The following is a 27,801-nucleotide window of genomic DNA, read 5'->3' on the forward strand; positions in this document are numbered from 1 at the left end:
CACCCAGACCATCCGCTCAACAAAAAAAAACTATAATAATCCTGCCATGGCTGAATTTAGTTGATGATCCCTGGCCGAATTTAGTTGATGATCCCTGGCCTACGGCTACACGTTCTCTCCCAGACTCATGGATAGATATACACACATAGGAGCGTAGCATAAGATAATCAGTCCATCCAGGATGCATAATACAGCCCACACTCAAAGGCAATTACACAAATTTGTTTAAATTTGGGAGTCTAGGCTAGACCAATGACATCTTAAATCAGTTTTGTTTAATGTTTTTCTGCCATGCGTAATATGCGGTAGGTTATCATTTTAGTTTAGGTTATTTCATTTTATTTCAGGCCTGGGCTCATAAGCATAAGCTCTAACATGCATATGAGTGTTTTGAATTAAGGCCAGATCGTTCAAGACGTTCATAGATAACCAGTAGGATCAACTAATAATCAGTGGTTGTAGAGGGTGGAGCAGGACAGCACCTCAGGAGTAAATGTCAGTTGGCTTTTCATAGCCAGGCAGAGGTCGAGACAGAGTGGTAGAGGGACAAAAACAGCAGGTCCAGGACAAGGTAGCACATCCAGTGAACAGGTCAGGGTTCCACAGCCAGAACAGCAGAAACTGAATCAGCAGCACCGCCAGGTGGACAGCCAGGAGTCATCAGGCATGGTCCTCGGAGTGAGCGAGAGAAGGTAGTTACGGGAGGATCAAATCGGAGAGATAGGTAGGAGAAAGTCCATGTAATGCTTTGTGGGTTAACAGTAAAACCTTGAAATCAGCCCTAGGCTTAACAGGAAGCAAACGGTCTTGTTCAAGTTTTAAATGGACACCACCTGTTAGCAAGTGTCAGCTAGAGATGACGTGCAGGAGCTTGTAGTTTTGCATGTCTACTTTGATGCTAATTAGCCTTTCCAAATCTAAGTATAAATAGAGCCAAATACATTGATAAGTCCACTTGTCCGAGAGAGATTTACATGGTTATCAAAATGTCACGCCCGGGTAATGCTACACGAAACAGCCCTTCAGTGTTTCTAAAATCCTCTAAAGGGAAAATTATTGGTGGAACAAAAACTGGAACCATTTCCGTTTGACTGCTAGGTTTTATTATACCTCCTGTGGGTCTCTATTGGACATAATTGGCAAAAGTGTCATGCAAGTAATCCATACCCAACTCATCCATACCCGTCGTAACGCACTCACTTCCAAATCTAGTTTTGGATTAGGGACTGATCAAAATTATCCTATTTACTCTTTATAGTCAATTTTGACACTGATTAATGTTTCTGACTCATATTGATCACACATAGGCATTTAAAAACAGAAGTTAGTTTGAGGCAGTTCCCATTTAAGACCTAACCAATCAGGGGAGGTCCTAACTAATTAGTTAACTTAATTGATCAAGTACAAGGGAGGAGCGAAATTTAGACACTTCCGGGAATAGAGTTTGGCACCCCTGCTCTGTGGTGACCTCTCAATAGAGACTGAACCTGTCTGATACTCAGGCTTTTCCTCATAATTCTAGTTCAGTATCCAGTCTGGGTTTGTATTTATCTTTTTGGTCAAACACTAGTATGAAATAAAGGTATATTCTAGTTGATCAGAAGAGGTCTCTGTCTCAATTCAAAATGTACTTTAATCTTGGTCAATTAATACTGATTACCGTAGATCTGATTGAATCCTGGCCTTACGACAGGATGCATAAAGAACACCTGCAGTTCCACTGTAACCCCACTAGAGGACACACATGTAATAAAGCACAACTAGCTGATCAGGGGGTAGAATTGCCTGAGACTGTAAAGCACTATATAGCTCCTAAAGTAACTCCCCAATATTCAAGACCATCAGTTCCAGAAGACTTGAGGTGAAAACAGTGAACTGTTTCTTTAGATAATGTGGAAAATGTTTAACATATGAATACAAAGTGCATCCAGCCAGTGACGTCACCACCTGCTGACAACACTGAGCTAGTATTTCTAGTTTATGTCACTATATTTATAGTCCCTCTATTTAAAAACCTAATTTCTCTGCAGTTGGGTCTTTATATTTTTCCTGGCTGTGTCATTTTGTAGAATATATTTATTTGATTCTCACTCTGTTCTCCAAGGTGCGACGCACTTAGAAATTAGGGTTCTTCGGGAAGGGTTATGTTCTGTGTGGAACCGTAATGACTAAAATTACTGAGCCCTTCAAATGGTTCTTTGCAGTTCAGAAAAGGGCTTTTTCCTCTTTTAGTGATAATTAAAATGTGGAGGCACATTACAATATTTTGGGGTGTAGCTTGCTCACAGCTGTTGTGCAACCGTGAGTCATTCCAGTTTCTGTTGTGTTATGCTGTGAAAAGGCTGGCTGATGCCTAGCTGCTTTTAGCAAAGCATGTCATTTTATTTTACATACAATTAGGAGCAACGCTAGTGTATCGGGTTGCACAAAAACAGACAGAACATTAAATACAATTCTATTTCAACTTACTTTGCCATTGGGCATGATGGTAGCCGATGCCCTTCACATTAAAAGGTTTTCACTGAATGTCAAGAACAGTTCTTTCTCAAAATGTGAGATTTATTTGAATAAAAACAGCCTAAAACAATTAAGACCTACAATAAAACAAACAGGTCTTTCCTTGCTCACCTCACACTCAAACTGGCAACTCAATTAGTGGGAGGAGCCTACAATTAGTCAACCTGTGTTGTCATACCAACATTCCACACACTCGTTCAATTAAAGACAATCAACTGATTCAGGCAAAATGGTGGAAAATATATCACTCTATAGCCAGATGAAATGGTGATAGAAAACAGGGCCATTTACACAATATACAGTACATTCATAAATACACATAGAGCAAAACTTGGGAAATGTTCAGTCTTTTATTAAGTGAGGTTGTGTTCACATCGTCACATATGTCATTACATGTTGTTTATGACTATGGCCAGTGACGGTGTCTTGTGAGGCACTCATGTATGGCCTTGTGTCATTTGAGAACAGTTGACTAAATCAGTGGTTCTCAATTCTCTCCTCAGGGAACCCCAGCAGTAGTGATGGAAAGTGTGTCTCTTTTTACTGACTCTGATCTTTTTGACTCCTTCAGTCAAAAGAACAAATCTTTAGACTCATTTGAGCCAGTAATGCCCAGAGCACGCAGGACCCTCTACCGGTGAACGATGAACTGAAAACTCAAAAGAGTCATGATTCTACAAGCCTCTCGTTCACATGTCATTCACCATAAGGGGCTTATTGGAGCTGTCATTTGTGACTGAAACGTGTAAACGTGTGCTTTATACAATGCAGGATATAGTTGTTGATTGCTAGCCATACAAATAAGGTTTCTTGAAACATTTGCAACAAGGTCTAGTTGTGGCCGCAGCTGGACTTCATTGTGAACGACTTTTGGCGGAACGCATTGCTTGACTGCTGTGAGATGATAAGCACAATGCCGTTCGCGAATTCGAGTTTGTTGATCAGAGGCTGTGTATATTTTGGTTGTGCAAAGCTGTGTCCATAACATTCAATAATCAATTATTTGCAGTCAATCTTGCACCATGCAATCAATTATCAGTTCTTAACATGTTTTTTTCTTCTATATGCTCATGATCTATTTCCCTACAAGGATATGACAGACAGTTGATGGTTGGAGCATGTCTCTGGAGCCGCTGAGCCGGGGGAGCATGAATTAATCCTGCTGTAGTACTCATTGCGGCCACCACTAGCAGGTCAAACAAACGACTAAAATGAACGAGTCACTCAGAAAAATGAATCACGACTCTTGAGTCTATCATGGCGTTCTCACATTTTGTTTGTGCATGCCGCCACCTACTTTGCGGGAGTGTGTGGTCGATCATGTTACATTTTGTGATAAAACAATTTTAGGGAAGAGAGAAAGGAAACAATAGCACCACCAACTAACCCTACACCTACAGTATACACCACTAAAAATATATACACTGTACGTAAAAAAGAAAAGACAATACAAACACACCACCTCATTCCCCTACTTTGACCCTAACTGACCCTATACCAGGCCGACAGCCTGGGAGGACGGGACTCTTTCATTCAACACACCCTGTAACTCTTCTGCATTAAAATCTCGTACACCCAAGTACTTCTCTGCAGCTGCCACCACAACATCTATTTTCTATGATATACTTTGCATTTCTGCAGTACACTTGATAACCATGGCAATGAATGCTAAGAAGCCAACCTTACTGAAGCACAAATTCGTATATAATATAACATTTTATCCAAAGCAACTTACGGTCATGCGTACATAGATTTTACATATGGGTGCTCCTGAGAATCAAACCCACTACTCTGGCGTTACAAGCGCCATGCACTACCAACTGAGCTACAAAGGACCACATGTTGGCCCATGCCACCTCTGTATTGGCCTATGCCTACTACTCACCCTTGACCCATCCTCCTCTACTCTCTTCACTGCCTCACCATAAGATACCTTCTGTTCTATTCTGACCCTGGTAACCTCAACCTGTCTCTCTCGCACAGGACACTTTGATCACCAGCAACATTGGCACCCCCACTGTTGATACACAATTTTTTCCCCATCAATACTACACATTCCTTTGTCTCATGCCCTCTTGTACACGTCTCACATCTCAGAATCTCCCTCCTACACACTGCTGCAACATAACCTTAATCTTGGCATCTAAAACACCTTAGTGGGTTCGGGCACAAAAGCTCTCACGGAATAACTGATATATCCTAAAATGACGTTGTCAGGTAAAGACTGATTCAAACCTCAAAAGGACAGACAGTGTCTTCTCTGTTTCACCATGCTCGCCACCGGGTCTACGTCACACCAAACGGCGGGCATCACAGACACAGGTAATCGTTCAATCTTTCATTCCACCTCAACACCCAATAATCACTCCTTTCAAAGGCGCCCTGCTCCAGAGAGCAAAGCAAGTCACAGATCTTGTACACTTAGAGCTACCTTCACCTATTTAACAGTACCCAAACTATTTTCTACCCAGCCTGAGACTACATATGGGTCAGCCAAAAGGCAGGACCAATTTTCTCCAAAAATGTAACTCCCACTGGGCTAGAATCATCGTTTGCATGACGACCGGGGCGGGGCTCAGACTCAGAGGTCTTCACCACACCTGCAACCGCAGGCAATTCATCATCACTCTTGTCAGGTTCAATTTCTAAGCCATCAGAGACAGCAGAGTACGGTTTGTACTTGGCGCCATTCTTCCTCACCACTGTTATACAGCGCCTTCATCCGCTGTAATGCACGGATGGCCTTTCTCCAATACCCAACTTCTGTTCCTTAGCCCAATTTACTAGTCTGGCTATCTCTGGCCTCTCCATGATACGCAAAACCAGGGCTACATTGCATCTGAGAGCATAGCCCTCCGGGGCTGGCACTTGAGTCGTTCAAAAGAACGAATCGTTCTCGAACTGCACATTAGTGCACATTGATTTAACTTTTCAATTAACCTCTAATTCCTCCCAAACCCGGATCCGGGAGCACCCCCATCAGTAAAAAAGCTGACTAGCATAGCCTAGCATAGCGTCACAAGTAAATACTAGCATCTAAATATCATGAAATCACAAGTCCAAGACACCAGATGAAAGATACACATCTTGTGAATCCAGCCATCATTTCTGATTTTTTAAAATGTTTTACAGGGAAAACACTATGTAAATCTATTAGCTAACCACGTTAGCAAAAGACACCACTTTTTTTACTCCACCATTTTTTTACTCCATCAGTAGCTATCACAAATTCGACCAAATAAAGATATAAATAGCCACTAACCAAGAAACAACTTCATCAGATGACAGTCTGATAACATATTTATTGTATAGCATATGTTTTGTTAGAAAAATGTGCATATTTCAGGTATAAATCATAGTTTACCATTGCAGCCACCATCACAACTCTCACCAAAGCGACTAAAATAACTACAGAGAGCAACGTGAATTACCTAAATACTCATCATAAAACATTTCTGAAAAATACACAGCGTACAGCAAATGAAAGACACAGATCTTGTGAATCCAGCCAATATATTTTTTCACTGACCTGCTCAGAATTCTTCAGATGACAGTCCTATAACATCATATTACACAATGCATATAGAGTTTGTTCGAAAATGTGCATATTTAGCGGCACAAATCGTGGTTATACAATGAGAAAAGTAGCCAAGCTGCAAAGAAAATGTCAGGAGAAATCTTGGGAAAGGCACCTATTCTAATCGATAAGTAATCATAAACTTGACAAAAAAATACAGATTGGACAGCAAATGAAAGATAAATTAGTTCTTAATGCAATCGCTGTGTTAGATTTTTAAAATTAACGTTACTGCTACATACAGCGTGCGCTAAAGCGAGACCGCACCGAAATTCATGGCGGAATTATTGTTTAACGTTTCTCAACATAAATACGAATTAACAGCATAAAGACTTCTTACTATTTGACGAGCTTCCATCAGAATCTTGGGCAAGGTGTCCTTTCTCCAGAACAATCGTCTTTTGGTTGAAAGATGTCCTCTTCTCCTGTAGAAATAGCAGCTAACGCTAGCTATGTGCCGGAAAGGTGTCCAACTCCTGATAGCGCGTCACAAAGAAATTCCAGAAAATCGCAATAAACTGATAGAAACTGCTATAAGTCGGTTTAAATTAACTACCTTATGAAGTTTTTAAGACAAAAATCAAATTAAATCAGAGCCGGAGATATAGAACTGCTAAAACGAAAGCTTTTCAGGACGCCATTGTGATGTCCCTCCTGCGCCAGGCGCCCCGTTGAAAAGGTGGGACCTTCCGTTCCACGGGCTTATATAGGGCCCCAGATGGTGCAATCCACTCCATTCAAATTCTCACCGCTTACTGACATCTAGAGGAAGGCGTATGCAGTGCATGTAGCCCCATAGCTTACATGGGAATTTATAAACTGACCCCAGAACAGAGACCTCGATTTCAGAAATCTCACTCCTTGACAGGAAGTGTGCTGCAGAATGAGTTCTGTTTCACTCAGAGAAATAATTCAAACGGTTTTAGAAACTAGAGAGTGTTTTCTATCCAATAGTAATAATAATATGCATATTGTACGAGCAAGAATTGAGTACGAGGCAGTTTAATTTGGGAACGAATTTTTTCAAAGTCGAAATGGCGCCCCCCTATTGCCAAGAGGTTCACAATAACGCCTATGGAATTGTAACAATATACAGTTGAAGTCGGAAGTTTACATACACCTTAGCCAAATACATTTAAACTCAGTTTTTCACAATTCCTGACATTTAATCGTAGTAAAAAGTCCCTGTCTTAGGTCAGTTAGGATCACCACTTTATTTTAAGAATGTGAAATGTCAGAATAATAGTAGAGAGAATGATTTATTTCAGCTTGTATTTCTTTCATCACATTCCCAATGGGTCAGAAGTTTACATACACTCAATTAGTATTTGGTAGCATTGCCTTTAAATTGTTTAACTTGGGTCAAATGTTTCGGGTAGCCTTCCACAAGCTTCCCACAATAAGTTGGGTGAATTTTGGCCCATTCCTCCTGACAGAGCTGGTGTAACTGAGTCAGGTTTGTAGGCCTCCTTGCTAGCACAAGCTTTTTCAGTTCTGCCCACAAATTTTCTATAGGATTGAGGTCAGGGCTTTGTGATGGCCAGTCCAATACCTTGACTTTGCTGTTAGGCCATTTTGCCACAACTTTGGAAGTATGCTTGGGGTCATTGTCCATTTGCGACCAACCTTTAACTTCCTGATTGATGTCTTGAGATGTTGCGTCAATATATCCACATAATTTTCCATCCTCATGACGCCATCTATTTTGTGAAGTGCACCAGTCCCTCCTGCAGCAAAGCACCCCCAAAACATGATGCTGCCACCCCCGTGCTTCATGGTTGGGATGGTGTTCTTTGGCTTGCAAGCCTCCCTCTTTTTCCTCCAAACATAACAATGGTCATTAAGGCCAAGCAGTTCTATTTTTGTTTCATCAGACCAGAGGACATTTCTCCAAAAAGTACGATCTTTGTCCCCATGTGCAGTTACAAGCCGTAGTCTGGCTTTTTTATGGCGGTTTTGGAGCAGTGGCTTTTTCCTTGCTGAGCGGCCTTTCAGGTTATGTCGATATAGGACTCGTTTTACTGTGGATATAGATACTTTTGTACCTGTTTCCTCCATCATCTTCACAAGGTCCTTTGCTGTTGTTCTGGGATTGATTTGCACTTCTCGCACCAAAGTACGTTCATCTCTAGGAGACAGAACGCATCTCCTTCCTGAGTGGTATGATGGCTGCGTGGTCCCATGGTGTTTATACTTGCGTACTATTGTTTGTACAGATGAACGTGGTACCTTCAGGCATTTGGAAATTGCTCCCAAGGATGAACCAGACTTGTGGAGGTCTACAATTTATTTTCTGAGGTCTTGGCTGATCTCTTTTGATTTTCCCATGATGTCAAGCAAAGAGGCACTGAGGTTGAAGGTAGGCCTTGAAATGGATCCACAGGTACACCTCCAATTGACTCAAATGATGTACATTTGCCTATCAGAAGCTTCTAAAGCCATGACATTTTTTGGAATTTTCCAAGCTGTTTAAAAGCACAGTCAACTTAGTGTATGTAAACTTCTGACTCACTGGAAATGTGATACAGTCAATTATAAGTGAAATAGTCTGTAAACAATTGTTGGAAAAATTACTTGTGTCATGCACAAAGTAGATGTCCTAACCGACTTGCCAAAACTATAGTTTGTTAACAAGAAATTTGTGGAGTGGTTGAAAAACAAGTTTTAATGACTCCAACCTAAGTGTATGTAAACTTCCGACTTCAACTGTAATATGGCTAACCAGAATAAAACAAAACCTGTAGTTTTTCAAAAGGATCTATAAAGAACCTTTCAAATTGACGAACGTTCTTTTATAGAACCATTCTCCATAAAGATTCTATAAAGAAATATATTAAAAGGTTCTATATAGCCCCAAAAAGGGTTGTAACCACAGCAGAACACTTTTCTGGTGCTATACTGTATATGCCCTTTTATTAATGGTTCTTCATATAACTTTAGGAAAGGGTTATTTAAAGAACCATAAAGCTTACATTTAGAACCTTAGGAACACAAGGTTCTATATAGCACCAAAAAGGGATCTGCTGTGGTTACAAGCCAAATAACTCTTATTTGGCACTATATACTGTAGAAGATAATGTTTTTTGTTGTTGTGTGTGTCGTTCTACATGTGTTTCTCTAACTTAAGGAAATATGGTAAGGTGTTATAAATAAAATTTTAATTTAAATAAAAATAGATTTATTGATCAAAGACATGCTTCCTGGCTTTTTATTGACTAGAAGAAATATGTTTTATTCAAATCTGTTACAGAGATTAGTAAATAATATATTACCATTTAATATTTACACTTTTTTAAATGTCGCAAGTGTAACAACTTTTACTTTATAATTGTACATAGATGATTCATGTAAAAAAATGTCTGAAATATTATTAAAATAATATTTGATACAGAGTGATTAGCAAAGCATATACAGATAAGGCATAAGGCTACCCATTTATTGATTCAATATTTAAAAAAAATCTTAACATTAACAGTTTGCGCAGTAGGATCATAGTTTGAGAGCATCATTTAATAAAATGTCTTCAACATGAAGGTAATGGGAGAAAATCCTATTCACAGATCAGACCTGTGGAGAGAGAGCTTGTATAAACAAAGTACTATTTCAGCTCCTCTCTCAGATATTATATAATCTGTAGAAGAAATGTTACTTCCTCTCTCCATCTCACACACACACACACACACACACACACACACACACACACACACACACACACACACACACACACACACACACACACACACCTTATCGGGACTACATCACTGTCAGAGAGACCTCTGATTGGCGGATATGTATATCAGGATGGTCAGCATCACCAAACTTTCCATTAGAAAAGTATGGGTACATTCTCTCAGTAAACGTGTCTTTGTATTTGTAGATGTGTGTCATGGCTTCCAGGTCGTAGAAAGACACCTCCCTCTTGTCATAGTCTAGCTGCACTCTGGTCCTCTGGGGTCTCCTCTTCAGTGTGAGACGATTATCTCCTGCACTATATTTACCTCTCCTCAAATTCATGGCCCAGTATCTATACACTGTGGTTGCAAATATTTCCTTCTTCCTGTTGATTGACTCCTTGGCCGCACCTATATACCAGTGAGAGCTGTCCCCTACCTCCACCTCCCAGCTGTCTTTTCCTGAGCTGAACCCTTCAGAGCCCAGAACAATGACGTAAATGTTGTTCCTCTCTGGGTTGCCAGGGAGCTCCTGCCTTTTCTCTAAATGTCTCACAGTGGTCAGATCATCAGACGGAGAGAGCCTACATTCAGCAGTATTGGGGTCCAGAATCACAGGAGTGTACTTGACAATCCCTTGTATCTTCTTCCAGACTCTGAACTGCAGATTTCCCAGGTATTTGATCACATCTACCAGTGCTCCTGAGACCAGCTGTCTGGCCTCTGGAGCTTGTCTGGGTGTGTTTGTAGCTCTTGAGAAATGACACATCCTGTTTCCGCAGGTTTTGTTTCACAGCAGGGATGATTTCTGTAAGAGGTCCTGATCTGGTCCTGAATGTTCTTTCTCTCTGGCGATCATCTTACCCTTACCCTTCTCCTTCTCTTTCTCCCTCCGTGCAGTCAGTCTGGCCTCCTCTTTCTCTCAGGAACTGGTGAAGTTTCTCAAGCTCCCCCCTGATCTGCCTCTGTCGCTCCCAGCTGCTTCCTGGAGGATTGCATGTCTCCTCTAAGTCTTCACATTTGGTCTACTTGTCCTGCAGTGACTAAAACAGATGTTAGTTTTTCCTTCAGGTCTTGCACTGCCTGCTGTAAGGGTATGAATGTGTGTCTATGGTCATCAGGAGATTCACATTTGTGACCCACAGCTCTCTGCTTCACCTTACATAACCACTTTGGTTCATCTGTATGTTTACTACAAATGATCTCTCTGTCATCCTTTGGATAACTATCATCCCTCCCTTCCCTGGACGCTCCTGCTTTCTATATCCCTGCATATTTGTCAGCCAGCTCCTTTAATGAAAAATGAATTGCAGCATCCTTAGAAGAATTCCTCTTACAGACTAGACAGTTTACAGGCAGGCATGTGAATAAAACAATTTGCATATTTACCAAAGGGCCCCAGGGGACCAGTAATTCCCCCTTTGGATACATGACTCACATTGTGATTCATACGTCCGAAAATAACAACAACACTGCCTGTTAAATAAAAAATAAACTAATCAGAATTTTAAAAAAAATTCTCTCTTGATAATTCCAATAAATAATTGTATCCCATAAGGTAATGGTCAAATAGACTAAAGACAGCTCTCTCTCTGTCCTTCTTGTGGTCCGAATTACACATAGGACTATTGATAAATTATAAACTTCTTCCTAATTTTTTGTTTTTGCGTAGCCAATAAAAACAATGTCTGCTGTCTTTCTAGTGAGGGTGATCAGGCCTCACCAGGAAGTCAGAACAGAAGCCAGAGGTCAGTCAGCCCTATTAAGTGAGTGTTTGTTTTCCTGTACCCCAGACATTATTTAAAGATATTTCAAACATTTTGTGTATCAGGTTTACATTGGGTTTTTCAGTACATTTCTTCTAATCAAGAGAATTTACATGTGTGCAACCAAAACTCTGACAATAGAAACTTTTATTTGTGTACAGCATCATTTCTAACCTGTGAAGAACCCACTAAAACCAAATAAAAGACCCCACACTTCTAAATAAAATAAAATATTAACCACTAACAAATATTAATTAATAGGTGGGTTGTGTGTGGGTGCTAATGTGTGTGTAGCAAAAATCATAGGGTAAACACAAACAGAATGGCAAGGCCTTGCTTAACCTGATGAGGACAGAGGGCGCTGTTGTCACTTTGGGGGAAAAACGTGCCCAATTTAAACGGCCTCGTACTCAATTCTTGCTCGTACAATATGCATATTATTATTACTATTGGATAGAAAATACTCTCTAGTTTCTAAAACCGTTTGAATTATATCTGTGAGTGAAACAGAACTCATTTGGCACAAACTTCCTGACCAGGAAGTGGAAAGTCTGAAATCGAGGCTCTCTTCTAAGTCCTGCCTATAAATGGGCATGATACCTATTAGTATACATGCACGTCATACACCTTCCCCTGGATGTCAAGATGCAGTGAGAGAAGAAATGAGGTGATTATCTTGGTCTGAGATGGAATACGTCCTCTTGGAATGAAGTGTCACCGATTTCATGTTTTCAGGAAGGCGCGAGGAGGACAGTGGGATTGCCTTTTGAAAAGCTGTCGTTATAGGCGACTACTATCTCCGGCTTTGATTTTATTTGATACATGTGACAATATCATCGTAAAGTATGTTTTTTCAATATAGTTTTATTAGATTTTTGAAATTTATTCGGGACGTTAGGCGTGTTGCGTTGTGTGCCCTTTGTTCAGAATGGAGAGCTTCGCGCCACTTGGCCAGTGTGCTTGCTAATTCAAGAGGGAAAAACGATGTTCTAAATCCAAACAACGATTGTTCTGGACAAAGGACCCCTTGTCCAACATTCTGATGGAAGATCACCAAAAGTAGGACCCATTTTGTGATGCTATTTCATATATCTGTCGAACTGTGTACTAGTAGTTTTGCGCCCAGGTTTTGGCCACTCTCTCGCTATAACATAAGCCTTATGTCGTTATGAAGATATTTTTAGAATTCTAACACTGCGATTGCATTAAGAACTAGTGTATCTATCATTTCCTATACAACATGTATTTTTTTGTAATGTTTATGAATAGCTATTTGGTCAGAATAGGTGAGAGTCTAATAGAAATATCCGCACATTCTGGGAAAAATAAGCTACGTTAGCATAATGGATAACCACTGATTTCAGCTCTAAATATGCACATTTTCGAACAAAACATAAGTGTATGTATAACCTGATGTTATAGGACTGTCATCTGAGGAAGGTTTATGAAGGTTAGTGAAAATTAATATATTTTGCTGGTTTATTCGCTAACGCTAACATGCCTATTGCTATCGCTAACGTGCCTTGATGAATGAATGCGGTAGTGTGGTAGTCTATTGTAGTAAGCTAATATAATGCTATATTGTGTTTTCGCTGTAAAACACTTAAAAAATCTGAAATATTGGCTGGATTCACAAGATGCTTGTCTTTCATTTGCTGTACACGATGCATTTTTCAGAAATGTTTTATGATGAGTATTTAGGTATTCCACGTTGGTCTCTATAATTACTCTGGCTGCTTCGGTGCTATTTTTGACGGTAGCTGTGATGGTAGCTGCAATGTAAAACTGATTTATACCTCAAATATGCACATTTTTCGAACAAAACATAGATTTATTGTGTAACATGTTATAAGACTGTCATCTGATGAAGTTGTTTGTTGGTTAGTTTGGTTGGTTCTTGGTTAGTTAGGTTGGCTTTGTGCATGCTACCTGTGCTGTGAAAAATGTCTGTCCTTTTTTGTATTTGGTGGTGAGCTAACATAAATATACGTGCTGTTTTCGCTGTAAAACATTTTAAAAATCGGACATGTTGGCTGGATTCACAAGATGTGTACCTTTCATTTGCTGTATTGGACTTGTTAATGTGTGAAAGTTAAATATTTCTAAAAAATATATTTTGAATTTCGCGCTCTGCCTTTTCAGTGGAATGTGGGAGGAGTTCCGCTGGCGGAACGCTAGAGTCAGACAGGTTAATTTGGGAGTTTCCTTAACTGCTGATATCCAGGCACTTTTAACTGCTCTCCTAAGCCACCTGCCTCAGGAAGCCTTTCAAAGGGAGAGATACAGAATAATTGATAAACATAAAAAAAACTTGGTAGCAGACATTCCATCAGCCCTGGAAGAAAGCAAATAAACATGCACTTAATTTTCACTATGCTACATTTTAATCAGTCCTAAAAATTCTTAATCATTAATCGAGTTTACTGCATCTTGGGCAGGAAGTCTCAATAAACCCGTGCGTATACAGAATTATACTTCAGACACACTTATACCTCAGACACATCAGACGATAGAGTGTCCCATAAAGCTGAATTGGGCACCTTCTATGGTAAACAACTTTCTTGTAATCGTAATCTTTTTGACCTGTTGCATTGACATGTAATTCTGTACAAACGGTCCCTAATTTCCCCACTGTGTTGGTCACAGCCTGTTTGAGTTCAGTGTGTACTGGCGGCTATCTATTGTTCCACAGGAAGGTTATCTCTAACCCAAACAACAGATGACTTAACCACGAGAGCAGTGGACCAGGCCTTGAAGAGTGAGCAGCATCTAATTTAATATCAGTGCCAATGCTCAATCCATCTGTCTTACTCCTTCAAATTACTAAGATATTGCCTTATTGGATTGCTATCTGAAAGCCAATTACCATTCACTTTGTTACTTTCAATAGTGTCCATAATCTGTTTACTTCAACTAAAACCATTCGCCTCTTTCCAGTAGAAAAAAAAAAAATTCTCAATCACTACTCCTAATACACACGGATCACACTCAAACAATGTTCTGCTTTTCCCCCTATTGCAAAGTTTAAAACAAAACAAACATGATAACTTTCTCCATATTGGAAGGCATTGTTTTCATTTTAGTATACCTTCAAAAAGTTACTCTATATTTTTATTACCAGTCTCTGACGGATATTCACTTTCTGCTTCAATATTTGTTAAATGTCTATTATTTTAAGATTCATATGTAATGCTTTGGAGGGATCAATATGTATTAACTGGGTTGGCACTGTATCAGTCCCCAGTAGATGTCATGCTCCGTCCATAATAAGTCTCTACTTAACACTTTAAATGGTTGAGTAGGTGAATACAGAAAATCATTGGTTCTATTTAATTCTTGGCGCACGGATCCCTTTAGCGGGATAATTGTCATCAACAACCGCTGAATTGCAGAGCACCAAATTCAAAAAAAATGGCTAAAAATATTTATATTCATGAAATCACAAGTGCAATATAGCAAAACACAGCTTAGCTTGTTGTTAATCCACCTGTCATGTCAGATTTTGAAAATATGCTTTACAGCGAAAGCAATCCAAGCGTTTGTGTGAGTTTATCGATCACTAGACAAAACATTACGAACAGCTAGCAGCAATGTAGATTGGTCACGAAAGTCAGAAAAGCAATCAAATTAATCGCTTACCTTTGATGATCTTCGGATGTTTGCACTCACGAGACTCCCAGTTTCACAATAAATGTTCCTTTTGTTCGATAAAGATGATTTTATATCCAAAAACCTCCATTTGGTTTGCGCGTTATGTTCAGTAATCCACAGGCTCGTGCCGGTCATGAAGGGCAGACAAAAATTCCAAATAGTATCCGTAAAGTTCGTAGAAACATGTCAAACGTTTTTATAATCAATACTCAGGTTGTTTTTAACATAAATAATAGATAATATTTCAACCGGAGGGTAAAGTATTCAATACAAGACAGAAATAAAATGTCGAGCTACCACTTTCGTGCGCAAGAACTAATCAAGGACACTGACGCGATTTGATAAATCTCGCTAATTTTTCAGAATATAAGCTTGAAACTATGTCTAAAGACTGTTCACAACCTGTGGGAAGCCATTGGAAAAGGAATCTGGTTGATATCCCTTTAAATGGAGGATAGGCAGGCAAATGAACAGGGATTTTTCAAAATAAGAGGCACTTCCGGGTTGGATTTCCTCAGGTTTTCGCCTGCAAAATTAGTTCTGTTATACTCACAGACAATATTTTGACAATTTTGGAAACTTTAGAGTGTTTTCTATCCTAATCTGTCAATTATATGCATATTCTAGCATCTGGGCCTGAGAAATAGGCCGTTTACATTGGGAACGTTATTTTTCCAAACATAAAAATTCGGCCTCCTAGCGTCAAGAAGTTAACAGGGTATGGGCTTATTTAGAAATGTCTTACCAGGGTGGAGGAAATCACATACGCATGTGTAGTTTTATTGGTTAGTGGTAAATCAAGTCCCGTTCAATGCTTTAACCTCATCTTCATCAAATGATCCATAAAGGGACCACTCTGAACAGAATACCTTTTACACCACTTACGAACATCTGCATGTGGGTGTGCAAGTTGTATATTATTATTTTTTTCTATTCTTACTTCATCAGATCATCATCGTAATAACCCATTATACAAATATTCTGTTACTTTATCTCTAGTAACCAATTATGCATTTGTATACATTTATAAATGTATAAATCTTTAGGTTTTACCTCCACACTACAGTAACAATCACAGCGCAGCAGCCCGAGAGGTACAAATATCTTTCAATGGCTTCTCCTGTTAGTACTCACTACCTATAGATCTAAAAACTCAGCTCACACAGAACTGGTTGGGGTATCCATTCTTTCAACCCCTCAGTAATCCTCTTTCACACTGGAGCTCGTCCCCTGATAGCTCTCATTCACTCTGTACAGTCAGCTTAATATCCACATTTCAATCTCTTAACATTCAAATTTCAATCAATCATTTTATTATCCAAATTCCAATGAGCCCAAATGTCAATCAATCAGCTTATTTTCCAAATTTCAATCAGCTTAACACGCCCTTTCCACACTCACACAACCATACACAACTTTCACATCCACATTCAATTAGTACTATTCCCAAACACACTCGGTAATCTCCCTTATTAGCACATGTGCATCTTCAACAATTCTCTGTCATTACTTCCTATGCACCATATGTATCTTCACTATACATATAAAATAGCACAGTGTGCACCTTATGCTATTCTCTACCAGTGGCTGCAGACCATGTAGACATTTCTCTTATAAATGCCTACAGACAGCTGTCAGCGGGGCATGGTACCATTACTTGCCCTCGCTCTAGTCTTCTCTCTAAGACTAACTCTAGCCTTCTTCCACGTCATATGTATTTCAACGGTTCCTCTATAGTCTCTACAGTCGCCATAGTCTTTACAGTATCCATGATCCCTGAACATTTATAGTCCCAAAGCATCCATAGTCCCAATAGCATCCATGGTCCCTATAGTTATAGCAATCTATTTTCCCTACAGCATCTATAGTCCCTCAGCATCATAGAATCAATAGTTTATATAGTCATAAACGCTATGGTTTCTATAGGCTCTTTAGTCTTGCCACTTCCCGTACATGTACATAACTCCCCGTATTCAAAAACACTTTGTGTTATTATGTAGGCTAGCGGAACCCTCCTTCTACATCTTTATGTTCAATTTTATTGGTTTTATGTATTTTTTTTTTATACAGATTTATTTAAATTGACTTACTGAAATCAGTTGCCGTCCCTCAATTGTTTGCAGATGATGTGTCTCCTCCTGGGCAGCTCACAGTAAGGGTCTGGTCTGGGCGGGTCCTCTTTTGGTCAGATGGGATTTCCCCTCACGCTTCATAAAATGCTCCACCGGTTTTCCTCGCAGACCCCCACTGGAAAGCTCTGCAGGCTGAATCAATCATGCTGTTCGTGATGCCAAATTGTTTTGGAAATTCTTACACAGGGACACTCGAAGTCAATGTTAAATGAATCATTGTTTATTTGTCAGTGCGCTGGAGAGGTTCCAACCAACTCAATTTACCATAGTACGCATGCCAATCAGGAGCTCTTCCTGGGAAGTCTCAGCAGTTGTCTTATATACGGGTATAAACAGACAGTTTATATTTGCATGATTTAGCATAATTAATTCATCATTACCATTTTGTTTCATTCATGTGACCTACCAATACTGGTTCATAACATGTGATAGACCAACACCTCACGAGGCTTCTTCTCTAAGCTGAGACCTTGAAACTGAGATATATTTTGTTCTCAAAACAAAGTTCTGGGTGTACATTTAACATTACATTTAAGTCATTTAGCAGACGCTCTTATCCAGAGCGACTTACAAATTGGTGCATTCACCTTATGATATCCAGTGGAACAACCACTTTACAATAGTGCATCTAACTCTTTTAAGGGGGGGGAGGGGGGGGGTTAGAAGGATTACTTTATCCTATCCTAGGTATTCCTTAAAGAGGTGGGGTTTCAGGTGTCTCCGGAAGGTGGTGATTGACTCCGCTGACCTGGCGTCGTGAGGGAGTTTGTTCCACCATTGGGGTGCCAGAGCAGCGAACAGTTTTGACTGGGCTGAGCGGGAACTGTACTTCCTCAGAGGTAGGGAGGCGAGCAGGCCAGAGGTGGATGAACGCAGTGCCCTTGTTTGGGTGTAGGGCCTGATCAGAGCCTGAAGGTACGGAGGTGCCGTTCCCCTCACAGCTCCGTAGGCAAGCACCATGGTCTTGTAGCGGATGCGAGCTTCAACTGGAAGCCAGTGGAGAGAGCGGAGGAGCGGGGTGACGTGAGAGAACTTGGGAAAGTTGAACACCAGACGGGCACTGACAGTGTACTGTCAAATTGCAGCTACTGATAGTGAGGATTCGTTCAGTCAGTCACTTGCATGAACACAGGTAACGGTTTTTAGAAAAGCACATGAATAGAATACAGAAATGTGTTATTAGAAAAGAACAAACATTAAAAATGTCCAGCACAGGGCCACTAGGTCATTTGACTGCAGGAAAGGGCTAGTGTGTTAATCAAATTTTTCATCTTCGAACATTCTGTAAAACTTTCTTTTTCTATGTCAAACAATTTTGTTATATTTCAGTGTTTTGTGATGTGTATATAAAGTGCAATATTGGAATGCAAACTAAAAATGGAATACATTTCAACTCTATATCTGACATGGTACAGGTGTCTTCTTTTTTAAGCCAATAATCATGTGTGTGAGGTGTATACTTTTGTTTCAAAGTAGATTTGTTTAAGATTACCAAGAAACACTCTATGTGACCCTGATTTAGCCCACTGCACTATAAGGTTAAACGGGAACACAGGTCATTTTCTCCAAATTCATATTGTTCTCGGGGTACAATGACTTTGTAGAAGAAAGATGGGCACTTCCCACTGCTCAATTACCTTCCTGTGCCTGCAAGTTCAGCTTTCGCAGCCTCCTTATCTCCAAGTCCTTTTATTTGAATTGCGCCTGCATCTCCTCAATGTTCTTCTGCAACACTTTATCATTCTACTTTCATACTAGGAGGGTTTTTGCTTTCTTGCATAGCAACAGATGTGATACAGAAACAGTATAGTTGAAAACAAGCATCTCTTAAAAACATTTTTCTCAGTCAGACAATCCAAGATAAAGGCTAATAAACATTTTCAGAAGCAATAGAAATGATGACTGAAAAAAAAGAGAGAAGGATTTTGAGTAATCAACTACAATCAAGAGTAATGAAAGCCATGCCTCTTAACTAACTCAGTGCCAGCGTCTACCTTTGTTGACAGAAATGTAAAAGTTCTAGAATGCACACAATTTCAAATGGGAGCCTTATAAAACAACTTGTATGTGTCTATCATATTGGGGGAGACTTAGAAAGTGGGTAATCACATTGCCTTGGCACAGGAGTTAGAGTTAATCTGACTCTAGCTACGTGCACTGAACAAAAATATAAATGCAACATGTAAAGTGTTGGACCCATGTTTCATGAGCTAAAATAAAAGATCCCAGAAATGTTGCATACACACAAAAATCGTATTTCTCAAAAATGTTATGCACAAATTTGTTTACATTCCTGTTAGTGAGCATTTCTCTCTTACCAAGATAATTCATTCTTCTGACAAGTGTGGCATATCAAGAAGCTGATTAAACAGCATGGTTATTACACAGCTGCACCTTGTGCTGGGGACAATAAAAGTCTACTTTAAAAAATGTACAGTTTTGTCACACAACACAATGCCACAGATGTCTCATGTTGAGGGAGTGTGTAATTGGATGTTAATTTCTCTACCATAAGCCGCCTCCAACGTCCTTTTAGAGAATTTGGCAGTACGTCCACCAGCCTCACAACTGCAGACATTGTGTATGGCATCGTGTGGATGAGAGGTTTGATGATGTCAACCTTGTGAACAGAGTGCCCCAATGTGGCGGTGGGGTTATGGTAATAGCTGGCATAAGCTACGGACAATTGCATTTTATTGATGGCAATTTGAATGCACAGAGATACCGTGATGAGATCCTGAGGTCCATTGTTGTGCCATTCATCTGCTGCCATCACCTCATGTTTCAGCATGATAATGCACGGCCCCATGTCGCAAGGATCTGTACACAATTCCTGGAAGCTGAAAATGTCCCAGTTCTTCCATGGCCTGCATAATCACCAGACATGTCACCCATTGAGCAAGTTTGGGATGCTCTGGATTGACATGTACGACAGCATGTTCCAGTTCCTTCCAATATCCAGGAACTTTGCACAGCCATTGAAGAGGAGTGGGACAACATTCCACAGGCCACAATCAGTAGCTCTATGCGAAGGAGATGTGTCGTGCTGCATGAGGCAAATCATGGTCACACCAGATACTGACTGGTTTCCTGGTCCACACCCCAACCTTTTTTTAAGGTAGCTGTGACCAACAGATGCCTGTATATATTTTCAGTTGTGAAATCCATAGATTACGGCCTAATTCATTTATTTAAATTGACTGATTTCCTTATATGAACTAACTCAATAAAATCTTTGAAATTGTTGCCTGTTGCATTTATATTTTTGTTCAATATAGTTAGTTAGTTGAACCTCAACCTAGCTTATTATTCTGAACACATTCTTCATCACTAGCTAGGTTTCTATGATCATGCTTTTTTATATGTTCTATTTATACCTGTAAATCAACCAATGAAATCAAGCCACACCCAGCTATGATTACGGACACCTGTGTGTCCATTCAAACAATTTAAATTAGTCACCCGAAGTATTGTCATTATACCCTGATGAAGACAGCTTGTCTGTCGAAACGTTGGTTATGAAATTATTGCGTCTGAGCTCCTAGAGTGTGAGGATCTCCTTTTCTTTTTCAAGTGTTCTGCTCCGCTAGCCAGCACCTCGCCTAAACAGGTGTGCGTTTCTTTCACATCCAGATTTTCCATCCAATTGGTGACATATTTTCAAGAGAATATTCTAAAATCAGCATGAATAAATTATGCGCATTTTCCCATCAGTGGGTGTGTTTCCACCAAAAGGAGTTGTGGATAAAAACCAGTGCATGTGATGTAGTGCACACAAACAGGGCAGTATTAAGAAATCACAGGCCCTGGGGACTTTTGTTTTATCTCGCTCAAATGTTGTGCACAAGTTTGTGAGCATTTCTCCTTTGCCAAGATAATCCATCCACCTAACAGGTGTGGCATATCAAGAAGCTGATTAAACGGCATGATCATTTAGGGTACTAGGGGGTAACTAGCCCCCTGGTGTAACTGTACCCCCACCCCCATAATTCACATTAAGACCACAAGATGTCACAATTATTTTCCCAACACTTTCCCTGGCTGCCACTGCTCTTGCTCAACAACAAAAAATGCTCTGTGTCATCACAACTTGGAGATATTTCCACAAAAAGATTTTGTGGTAAGTTGATCTTGAAATTTGGAAAAAGTTGTAGATATATCGCAATGAAGTTAGATCTATGACTGCTTTTTATATATATATGCACAAGTAGGAAAGCCTTAAGATAAATAATCCACTTGTTTAGTGCAAAAAATGTAGATACTTTTTGAGTAAAGTAGTAATATGTTGGATGAGTGTGTTGGGGGAAACTAACCCCCCCCCCCCCCATTAAGGGGTAACTGACCCCTGTTACCTTATAGTACTTTATACTTTATAGCCTTTTGCTATTGCTATTAAATGTTATATTCCAATGTTATTTAATGTTATATTCCATTCCAGTATTATATTCCAATATTTTTATTTATTTATTAAAAACTATTGAAAACCTTTAAGTCCTGAATGTAATTTTAATGGTTACATGTGCATCACACCCCCACCCCCATATTTCATTAAAATAATGAAAATAAGACTTTAAATATTACTCACTAAAGAATTTCTAAATAAAATGATACAATTGATTTTAAAACATACCATAATCTTCTACCGGGGTAAATGGCACCTCCAGATAACCAGATAACCCATGGAAGTGGGGGGGGGGGGGGGGGGGGGCAGTTACCCATGTACTTTCATGAAATAACAAAAAAAAAAAGTTAACTATCCATTTATTTCCCTTTATAGTTTATTCGCCTAAGCATGACCTTCATCCACATTTGTTTCTCCAAACGTTGCTTTAGGGGGGTCTAGTTACCCCCTAGTACCCATACACAGGTGCACCACAATAAATGGCCACTCTAAAATGTGCAGTTTTGTCACACACAATGCCACAGACGTCTCAAGTTTTGGAGGGAGTATTCAATTGGCGTGCTGACTGCAGGAATGTCCAAAAGAGCTGTTGCCAGAGAATGTTATGTTAATTTCTCTACCATAAGCCGCCTCTAACGTAGTTTTAGAGAATTTGGCAGTACATCCAACCGGCCTCACAACCGCAGACCTTGTGTCACCATGCCAGCCTAGGACCTCCACATCCTGCTTCTTTAGCTGGGGGATCATCTGAGGAGGGGGAGAGGGGATTCTGATGAGTATTTCTGTCTGTAATAAAGCCTTTTTGTGGGGAAAAACTAATTCTGATTGGCTGGGTCTGACACCTCAGTGGGTGGGTCTGACTCCCCAGTGCGTGGGCCTATGCCCTCCCAGGCCAACCATGGCCAGTCATGTGAAATCCAAAGATTAGGGCCTAATGAATTTATTTAAATTGACTGATTTCCTTCTATGAACTGTAGCACAGTAAAATCTTTGAAATTGTTACATGTTGCGTTTATATTTTTGTTCAGTATAATTTTCAGTGGCACACTGACTCACCTAATGATGAAGATGAAGCCATAGGCTACTCACGTTGATGGCCGATGCACTAATTGTGGCAATAGTGTATCTCAGAATGAGCTACTTTGATAAACATTGCCGCTGTTGTTTCTATTGGTTCTACAGACAGGTTAGGCTTCTCTTTTCAGCAGTAGGCATTTGCTTTCCAAACTACGTTTTTCTGCCGATTGTATTTTGAAATCTGCGAAAGGCAAACAGACATCCGCAACCAACCATAGAAATATAATCCATAGATGGCAGTTCCCATTCAAGTCAGAAGGATTGGCATACATTGTTAATTTACCCATGAGTTTAACTTCTTTGAGCTGCAGGGGCAGTATTGAGTAGCTTGGATGAAAGGTGCCCATTTCAAACGGCCTCGTACTCAATTCTTGCTCGTACAATATGCATATTATTATTACTATTGGATAGAAAACACTCTCTAGTTTCTAAAACCGTTTGAATTATATCTGTGAGTAAAACAGAACACATTTTGCAGCAAACTTCCTGATAGGAAGTGGAAAATCTGAAATCGATGCTCTGTTCCAGGGCATCCCTATTCATTTGCTTGATATGTATTAGTATACATGCACTTCATACGCCTTCCACTAGATGTCAACAGGCAGTGAGAGAAGAAATGGAGTGTATAGCTTGATCTGAGGTCGAATAAGAGCTCTTGGCATGACGTGACACCAATTTCCTGTTTTCTGGAAGGCGCGAGAAGGAACCGGGGATTGCCTTCTGAAAAGCTGTCGTTATAGACGGCTACTATCTCCGGCTTTGATTTTATTTGATAAATGTGACAATATCATCGTAAAGTATGTTTTTTCAATATAGTTTTATCATATTATTGAATTTTTTTCGGGAGGTTAGGCGTGTTGCGTTCTCTGCGTTTGTTCAGGAAGGAGAGCTTCGCGCCACTTGGCTAGTGTGCTTGCTAATTCAAGAGGGAAAAATGCCATTTATACAACATTCTGATGGAAGATCATCAAAAGTAGGACCCATTTATGATGTTATTTCATATATCTGTCGAACATGTGTACTATTAGTTTGCGCCCAGATTTTGGGCGCTCTCTCGCCATAACGTAAGCTGCATGTCGTAATGAAGTTATTTTTAGAATTCTAACACGGCAATTGCATTAAGAACTAAGCTATCTTTAATTTGCTGTCCAACATGTATTTTTTAGTAAAGTCTATGAATAGTTATTTGATTAGAATAGGTGAGTGTCAGAAATATATCCGGACATTCTGGGAAAAAGATGCTAAGTTTTCCCAATGTATAACCACGATTTGTGCCGCTAAAAATATGCACATTTTCGAACAAACCATATATGTATTGTGTAATATGATGTTATAGGACTGTCATCTGATGACGTTTGAGAAGGTTAGTGAAAAAATTAATATCTTTTGCTGGTTTATTCGTTATCGCTACTGTTGGCTTGAATCAATGCGGTTGTGTGGTTGGCTATTGTAGTAAGCTAATATAATGCTATATTGTGTTTTCGCTGTAAAACACTTAAAGAATTGGAAATATTGGCTGGATTCACAAGATGTTTGTCTTTAATTTGCTGTACACCATGTATTTTTCATAAATGTTTTATGATGAGTATTTAGGTATTTCAATTTGGTCTCTGTAATTGTTCTAGCTGCTTCGGTGCTATTTCCGATTGTAGCTGCAATGTAAAACTATGATTTATACCTCAAATATGCACATTTTTCGAACAAAACATAGATTTATTGTATAACTTGTTATAAGACTGTCATCTGATGAAGTTGTTTCTTGGTTAGTTTGGTTGGTTCTTGGTTAGTTAGGTTGGTTTTGTGCAAGCTACCTGTGCTGTGAAAAATGTCTGTGCTTTTTTGTATTTGGTGGTGAGCTAACATAAATATACGTGGTGTTTTCGCTGTAAAACATTTAAAAAATCGGACATGTTGGCTGGATTCACAAGATGTGTATCTTTCATTTGCTGTATTGGACTTGTTAATGTGTGAAAGTTAAATATTTCTAAAAAATATATTTTGAATTTTGCGCCCTGCACTTGGACGGGCTGTTGTCATAAGTGTACCGGCACCGCCCTGCAGCCATAAGAAGTTAACTGTCAAATTGCCAAGGTTACAAAACCCTTCTATGGATTATATGTCTATGGCCATAACGCAACAAGCTGTATATTTGGCGTGCATGCTGCCCAAACTGCGGCCTTCCCAGCTGTAGGCATACTTGGGCCCCCTACAGGCTTGGGCCCAACTCCTGACTCACACAATTGACATGTCACATGTATTTATTATGCAGTTTATTTATTTATTTTTATTTATCATTTACCCAATCAAGGCAGGGCTCCCCAGTTACCCACATGGGCCCCCTACCTCCTCTCCTCCCCCCTTCTGATGATTAGCAGAGCAGCAGAAGGAAGCAGCAGGCTGTCTAAACTCATTGAGAACGGGCTCCTGAGTCTTCCTGTGGTTGGCGGTTGCATTAAAACACTAAATACACTACAAAAGTATGTGGACACGTGGAACATCACATTCCAAAATCATGGGCATTAATATGGAGTTGGTCCCCACTTTGCTGCTATAATAGCCTCCACTCTTCTGGGAAGATGTTGGAACATGGACTTGCTTCCACTCAGCCACATGAGCATTAGTGAGGTCGGGCACTGATGTTGAACGATTAGGCCTGGCTCGCAGTCGGCATTCCAGTTTATCCCAAAGGTGTTCGATGGGGTTGAGGTCAGGGTTCTGTGCAGGCCAGTCAAGTTCTTCCACACCGAACTCGACAAACCGTTTCTGTATGGACCTCGCTTTGTGCACGCAAGCATGTTCATGCTGAAACAGGAAAGGGCCTTCCCAAAACTGTTGCCACAAAGTTGGAAGCACAGAATCGTCTAGAATGTCATTGTATGCTGTACCGTTAAGATTTCCATGAACCATGAAAAACCATTATCCCTCCTCCACAAAACTTCAAAGTTGGCTCTATGCATTCAGGCACGTGGCGTTCTACTGGCATCCGCTAAACACAGATTTGTCCGTTGGACTGTCAGATGGTGTAGCATGATTCATCACTACAGAGACCGCATTTCCACTGCTCTGAGTCCAATGGCGGCGAGCTTTACACCACTCCAGGTAACGCTTGTCATTGCGCATGGTGATCTTAGGCTCTTGTGCGGCTGCTTGGTGATGGAAACCCATATTCATGAAGCTCACTGAGCTCTTCAGTACGGGCCATTCTACTGCCAATCTTTGTCTATGGAGATTGCATGACTGTGTACTCGATTTTACACACCTGTCAGCAATTGGTGTGGCGGAAATAGCCGAATCCACTAATTTGAAGGGGTGTGCACATAATTCTGGCAATGTAGTGTATATACTACATACTGCACGTAATATATACTGTATATATTTGTAAAACTTGTAATAAGGTACAGTGCCAGTCAAAAGTTTGGACACACTTACTAACTCAAGCATTTTTCTTCATTTTTACTGTTTTCTACATTGTACAATACTAGTGAAGACATCAAAACTATGAAATAACACATGGAATCATGTAGTAACCAAAAAAGTTTTAAACAAATTAAAATGTATTTATATTTTAGATTCTTCAAAGTAGCCACCCTTTGCTTTGATGACAGCTTTGCACACTCTTCACATTCTCTCAATCAACTTCACCTGGAATGCTTTTCCAACAGTCTTGACGGAGTTCTGACATATGCCGAGCACTTGTTGGCTGCTTTTCCTAAACTCTGCAGTCCAACTCATCCCAAACCCTGTCAATTGAGTTAAGGTCGGGGGACTGTGAAGGCCAGGTCATCTGATGCCTAGGTCATCTGATGCAGCACTCCATCACTCTCCTTCTTGGTCAAATAGCCCTTACACAGCCCGGAGGTGTGTTGGTGTCCTGTTGGAAAACAAACGATAGTCCCAAACCAGACGGGATGGTGTATCGCTGCAGAATGCTGTGGTAGCCATGCTGGTTAAGTATGTCTTGAATTCTAAATAAATCACTGTCACCAGCAAAGTACCCCCACACCACCTCCTCCATGCTTCACGGTAGCAACCACACATGCGGAGATTATCCGTTCATCTACTCTGCGTCTCACAAAGACAAGGTGGTTGGAACCAAAAATCTCAAATTTGGACTCATCAGACCAAAGGACATATTTCCATCAGTCTAATGTCCATTGCTTGTGTTTCTTGGCCCAAGCAAGTCTCTTCTTCCTATTGGTGTCCTTTAGTAGTGGTTTCTTTGCAGCAATTCGACCATGAAGGCCTGATTTACGCAGTTTCTTCTGAATAGTTGATGTTGAGAGGTGTCTGTTACTTGAATTCTGTGAAGCATTTATTTGGGCAGCAATCTGAGGTGCAGTTAACTCTAATTAACTTATCCTCTGCAGCACAGGTAACTCTGGGTCTTCCTTTCCTGTGGCGATCCTCATGAGAGCCAGTTTCATCATAGTGCTTGATGGTTTTTGCAACTGCATTTGAAGAAACTTTCAAAGATATTGAAATTTTCCGGATTGACTGACCTTCATGTCTTAAGTTAATGGTGGATTGCCATTTCTCTTTGCTTATTTGAGCTGTTCTTGCCTTAATATGGACTTGGTCTTTTAGCAGAGGGCTTTCTTCTGTATACCACCACTACCTTGTCACAACACAACGGATTGGCTCAAACGCATTAAGAAGGAAAGAAATTCCACAAATTAACTTTTAACAAGGCACACCTGTTAATTGAAATGCATTCCAGGTGACTACCTCGTGAAGGTGGTTGAGAGAATGACAAGAGTGTGCAAAGCTGTCATCAAGGCAAAGCCCTTTACTGTACTAACAAATGGCTGAAATAAATGTTACATTCTGTACATAATCATCTTTACTTTATTTAGATGTGATAGGTAATAGGCATACCCTACGTTTTTAAAGCGCCCCATTTAATTAGGGGGAGTAGGGGAGAAAAAGGACATGAGAAAAAGTGAATGTACTGTATAGTTAATGAATTGTCTCTATGATGTACAAACACATCTGTCCAAGGGTAGCAAAA

The 27,801-nt window shown here is 40.0% G+C and overlaps 1 pseudogene; it reads right to left on the reverse strand.

Moving 5' to 3' along the window:
• Window positions 1–9,847: 9,847 nt before the first annotated feature.
• On the reverse strand, window positions 9,848–27,298 carry LOC120051706 (annotated as a pseudogene).
• Between the last annotated feature and the right edge of the window lie 503 nt (window positions 27,299–27,801).

The sequence above is a fragment of the Salvelinus namaycush genome, chromosome 1 (assembly GCF_016432855.1).
Source record: "Salvelinus namaycush isolate Seneca chromosome 1, SaNama_1.0, whole genome shotgun sequence".
Lineage (NCBI taxonomy): Eukaryota > Metazoa > Chordata > Actinopteri > Salmoniformes > Salmonidae > Salvelinus > Salvelinus namaycush.